The following is a 6,242-nucleotide window of genomic DNA, read 5'->3' as shown; positions in this document are numbered from 1 at the left end:
CATCCCATACTGAGATCAATTTTTAGAGTTAAGTGTTGAACACCAGTCGCTTTCGAAGCCTCCTTGGTAAGCGGTCCAACTGTAAGGTGTTCGGTGTCAATCCTGTCAGACTAAGAAAAGAGATACCAGCATTATTATTATATTCTCACGTCTCGAACAGAGATATAATAATATTGTTTACCTTTTTACAAAATCTAAGCAACATTCCTCCCATTGGAAAAGGGAATTGTTTTATTTCACTGAAGTGTTTTCACCTTTTTCTCTTGTTTTCTTTCCTCTTCCTCATTAGAGTGGCGAAGTCTTCACATCCCTAGTCTACCTAGACACCCTGAGACCAACACTATCATCGCCACACTTCATTAGGGGTTCACAATCACTGACACAACACTTAGTTGTCCCACCACACATAGGCTTCTACCTCACACAGATCTGTGTCAGTCTCCCTTCTCCTCGGCGTGCCAACATGCCACAGACTGCAGACCCCCTTGCCTATGGGGAAGATGTGAACACTTGGCTGAGTGGCATGACGGACAGCCTCACCCCCAAGACCTTTGAACTGTTATTATTCGTAATGAGAAGGTTCCTGACACAAGATTCAAGCCAGAACAACAACCACGAGGAGCTAGTCAAAATCACCAGCTCCCTAAGCGATGCCTTCACAACCCAGCTGAAACTGAGCGACAAGCACATCACCCATCTTCAAGAGGAGCTGTCACGTGCTCAACGCCGCATAGACAAGCTGGAAGTGAAAGTTCAAGATCAACTCAAAGCACCCAACGAGAGGGAGCAGGAAACAACGGAACAAGTTAAAAAGCTTCAAGCAGCCCTGGCAACAGCTCAACTTGACCAGCAACAAGCAAAGGCTGCCCAGGGAGACCTGGTAAACAGACTCCAGTATGCCGAACAGCTACTAGAGAAAGCCGAGAACGACATCAGCGACAAGAATGCTGAAATCAGTGCCTTAGAAAACCACCTTGAAAGGTACAGCACTGACATAGACAATCTGACCCAACATCTAGACAATGCCAACAATGAGCTCTACGTGGTCAGAAAAGAGTTAAAATATGCTTATGAGCTGGAACAAGAGCCAAGAAGAGCGAAGCATATCTCAGCCTCACCACTGCTGAGCAGAGCTAAGTCTCACATCCAAGAACTGACATCCAACGAAGGAAGTGAAGCGCCACCTCCCGAAACATCACTAGCCGTCGCCACACAGCTCTTTCCTGCCACTGAAAGCAGAAACCCCATCCAAGCAGACCTTGGAGCTGCACATGGGTTGACCATCAAAGACCTCAACAAGCTGTCTAAAAGCATCAGCCAGTTTGACCCGAACTCCAAAGAGGGCCACGACATCCAGGCCCACCTGCAAGATATTAATTTTCATTTAGAAATGAGACCTCATGTGACTGACAGAGACAGGTTGTACCTCCTAAGAGCAACGTCAAGTGTCGAAGTACGAAACTTCATAGATCGACAACTCAGTCACACAAAGCCAAACTACCAGCTACTTTGTGAGGTCCTGATCAAAGAGTTTACAGACCCCGAGTCTGAATATGGACTGTTAACTGCCTTGGAGACCAAACAAGGTCGACAAGAGACGCCACAAGCCTACTATAACCGGCTCCGAAAAGCCTACTTCGGTGCACACAAAAAACCTGACCTTGAAGAAGAGGTGAGCTTCAAAAGCCTTTTTCTGAAAAATCTGCACCCTGGAGTCAGTCGTCACCTCTGCGTCATGGCCTGTCCGCGCTCCATGACCATCCAACAGTTGCGCGATCTAACACAGAAGGCCTACACCAAGCAAAAGTTGACCTCAAAGAAAGGTAACAAAACCTCCACACTCTTGAACTCTGTAACCAAAGACTCACGCCTTGCACTGGACGACACCCAGTGGCATCACAACACCCGAGTCTTCCATCAAGAGCAAAGAGAACGTGAGCCCCATGCCCGCAACAGCTATCAGCCCAACTGCTGGGAAAAGCCATGGGACCAGCCACACTTCTCAAGAAGCCCAAAAGAAAGGATCAGCTGGAAACCTAACTGGACGTGCAAAGCCAAACGACCGGCTTGTCCAACAACAACTAGAGTGGGTAAGCAAAGACAGAACCCACATCAGCACCACTTAGACACCCACAGTGCTAAGTCTACACAAGAACAAGACTGTTCACCCTCAGGAGACATGGAACAAGTCATGAAACAACTGAAAGAGTTCCTTGAAAACCAGCTAGACACAAATGACTAGAAACAGAAGTCATGCTCGCTGTGACCAGCGACAGAACGGAAGGCCGACGATCACCTGGTACACCACCGCATCAGAGATGACAAGCACCTGTTCAATAACCACCCAGAACAAACAAGTCTCTCACGGCCAACCGCTGATGAAAACTCTGAGGTACCAAAGAACATCACCTCAGTCACCCATCACAAAGAAACTGTCAAATGAACTTCAACTCCATGAACCACATTCATGTCTGTGCAACAGCAACCACTAAAGCACAGAAGGTCAGAAAGTCTGCCACAACCAGAAGGCATCACAAGTGAAATGCAACATAGGAGACAAAGTTTTGCACCCCAGCTTCACACAGCCATGCCAAACTACCTCCGACTGTCTGCTAAAGAACTTCCTGCCTTGCTGGACTGACCCCCATCTGAACACACCCTCATCCAAGCCAAGGATGCAGAGAGCATCTTCACCGACCTACAAGAAAAGGGGGAGCCAAAACAGACTGAAACAGATCTGACCATACATACACTACACAATTAACTTTCACACCCAGAGGTAACCACACCTACTGATAACACCTTTGACAAACATATTCTTCCCACGAGTAGAATATTCAAATCTCAGTTTAACATAGTTTTACAACATGCAACTAGCCTCACCCCAGGTAGAACACCTGACACTATGTTAAGGTACATGACACATCAGCTGCACCTGCCATCCTAGCTCAATAGTACTCGCAACCCTGACTAGGAAAACCCGCAGCAAATTTTCTTTGTTTTGTTTTTTTTTCTCTTGCCTATTGCTTTCCTTCCCCTCTTGCTTTAGCAGGTGAAACTCCTAGCCACCCTACAAGGGTCAAAGGTCTGATATTAGGATTGACTTGCCACACCTAATATCCGCAAACCATTCTAAACTGAATGGGAGCCAGAGAGCTCCATGCAAGATAGGTCAAATCATTTTACCACAGATGTCACCAGAACGTCTCTAAATTTAATACCTAAAATAAACAAACAAACTTAATCACAAAATTTGATCAAAGGATCATCATACAAAAACAAATTTGAACAACAATATCTAGGTGAATTCGACCATTTTCCAGGTACTACATGTACCTGAATAGCGTAATGCCATGCACCGGTACAGTAACTGTCCTGGAAGTGTTGTCTTGTTGTTTGCTGTGTTTGTGTCTGCTTCTTCTGCCTGTGTTTCTCCAGCGCTCGTCGATGTCTTCTGCCAACAACACATCACCGATCGAAAGGGGGATATGTAGTATTTCAGCGCGAATCAAACAATTTGGGAGAGTCGATTAGAAGTAAAAACACTACAGACTCACATTCCACAAGAGGCCCCCCCATCATAAATCTGACGTTTCATAGCTGGCGCCAGAACGCCAGCCTGAAGCAGACCTAACTAACCAAGAACTTAAAATTAACACAAAGACACTTCTTCATAATCAAATCCTTCGAATAAGGAGATTGTCAAATTTGGAGCAAGTAACCAAGATTAATGGTCAAAGAGATGCACATTTTGAACATCACATGATTAAAGTCATTAGCGATATGGTTGGTTTTCCCCCACACACAGGACACAACGGAAATTCCTTCCCTAAACTTTTGACCTCCCAGCTTAGAGAACAGACCCTCACAGAAGGGCACAGAAAACTGTCCATTGATGTACATATGCACCCAAAATTATGCTTAAAGGACTCATGAGCAACTCATCATTTCTCTGCATAATTTCCTATTCATATATGTAACCCATACATTTGTCTATTATGTTTTAATCACTCATTGTGTATGTCCCTTTTGATAACTCTTGAATAGTTTAATGGTTTATATTGATGTTTGATATGTCCGAGTTGGAAATCGCATTCTCAAAATGTTCCTGTAATTCAATTCTTTGCGAAATGTATTATAGTCTTGTTATAGAAATCATGTCCAAATTTATCTCTGCAAAGAGCGGGAATTTGGGATCACGGGACTAATAAGATAACATTGTGATTTGTGGTTTGGAAGGTGAAACCAGCAGCCCACCGGAGTTCAGCCAATGTTCTAATTGGTCAAGACATCATTTTGGGAGGTGTCCAAAAGCTGAGTTTAAATACCAAGGACACCCTCAAATCTCTCTCTTATCTCTTTACTATAAGCTCTCTTACGTCCCTCACGCCGCGTCTTGACGCTGCCTGGCCTGTGTGCCAGACGCTCCTCTAAAGGAAACATGAGGAGACTATTCCACTGCTGTCTTTTACTTTAACACTTTTTATTTCTTTCCGTTGAGAGTTTCGTGTCTAGTTAAGTTTGTGCAAGCCGCGACCGACTTAAACGTCTTCGCGGACCTGAACTTTAACAGCGCACGCACATCTCTCATATCCAGCCAACGCCCAAGAAGACATCACATTGACCGACCACCAACCAATCAGCAACCTCGGGAAAACCCTTTCTGGAACGAGCGACGAAAGGAATTCCCTTCACAGACAAAGGCAACGCAAGTAACTTCCAGGTTCTAACTGAACTGGTGCATTTGATAAAGTTTAATAACCTCTTTGAGAGACTCAATACGAGGGTTAATTAAGTGATTGATGGTTGTTCAGGTCTAAGCAATTGCACATTGCTATAACTTGGGATTTCAGATTTTCATTCCTTTAAACTCATTCTTTCCTCACTTTCTCTTTCTGCAACCTGTGTGAATGCGTGTGTTTATGTTAGTTTAGTTTGTATGTGTTAGGTTTATCCAATAAATTCATATTTTTATTAAGTATCTTGTGTTTCGTGCTTACAAGTTACTGCCTTAAACTGCTGATTTTGCTACTGTGCTAATATATAGTGTTTTCACTATATCCTGGATAGTAATACCCATCGCAGAGTTTCTGTTACGGTTTGTGAATGAATCGCAGGTCGACTCTTGACCAGCCGTAAAACAGCGATTCTGTAGAAATTCCCTATTGAATCATATTCGATTTCCCTTTGAGCTAAATTATAAATTATTATGTAATTAATCCCTATTACAATCTTACAGCTCCGTCGCACATGCTTTTATACTTCCTGGTCGCTTACGTCACCCCAGCTGTGACGTCACGCCCTCCTTCGGATTGGTTATATACACGATATTCAGAGCGTGGTTCGCCAATGGTGTTCCCCATAGCGCTTGACGCAGCTGGAGTTCCCGGAAGGGAACCTGTATCTGAACTAACCACAGCCATATCACCCTGCCGCCCAAGACCGGTTGCTCACTGAAGCTAAGCAGGGCTGAGCCTGGTCAGTACCTGGATGCGAGACCTCCTGGGAAAACTAGGTTGCTGCTGGAAGAGGTGTTAGTGAGGCCAGCAGGGGGTGCTCACCCTGTGGTCTGTGTGGGTCCTAATGCCCCAGTATAGTGACGGGGACACTATACTGTAAAAAGGCACCGCCCTTCGGCTGAGACGTTAAACTGAGGTCCTGACTCTCTGTGGTCATTAAAAATCCCATGGCACTTCTTGTAAAGAGTAGGGGTGTAACCCCAGTGTCCTGGCCAAATTCCCTCCACTGGCCCTAGTCAATCATGGCCTCCTAATAATCCCCATTCATTCATTGAATTGGCTCCATAACTCTCTCCTCTCCACCTGTAGCTGGTGTGTGGTGAGCGCACCGGCGCCGTTGTACTGTGGCTGCCGACGCATCATCCAAGTGGATGCTGCACACTGGTGATGGTTGAGGAGAGATCCCCCCCATATGATTGTAAAGCGCTTTGGGTGTACGGCAATACACAATGAAAGCGCTATATAAATGCATCATCATCATCATCATCAACTGTAAATCATTTTACAGTTTAATATGTTACCATAGACATTGCCCTACCCTGCTATAGTATTAATTTTACTTGTGCAGGTCTTAACAAAGGTCTTACATTTGAGCTTGAAAATCCTGCGGATACCCTGTAAAGGTTCTTCATGGAACCATAGATGCCAATAAAGAACTGTTATTTTAAAGATATTCAGTCAAATTTCTTTGACATGCACTCCTAAAAAATAAAGCCTATTTAC

Source organism: Garra rufa, chromosome 22 (assembly GCF_049309525.1).
Source record: "Garra rufa chromosome 22, GarRuf1.0, whole genome shotgun sequence".
Lineage (NCBI taxonomy): Eukaryota > Metazoa > Chordata > Actinopteri > Cypriniformes > Cyprinidae > Garra > Garra rufa.
The sequence above is the reverse complement of the archived record's forward strand: the minus strand, read 5'-3'. Positions refer to the sequence as shown.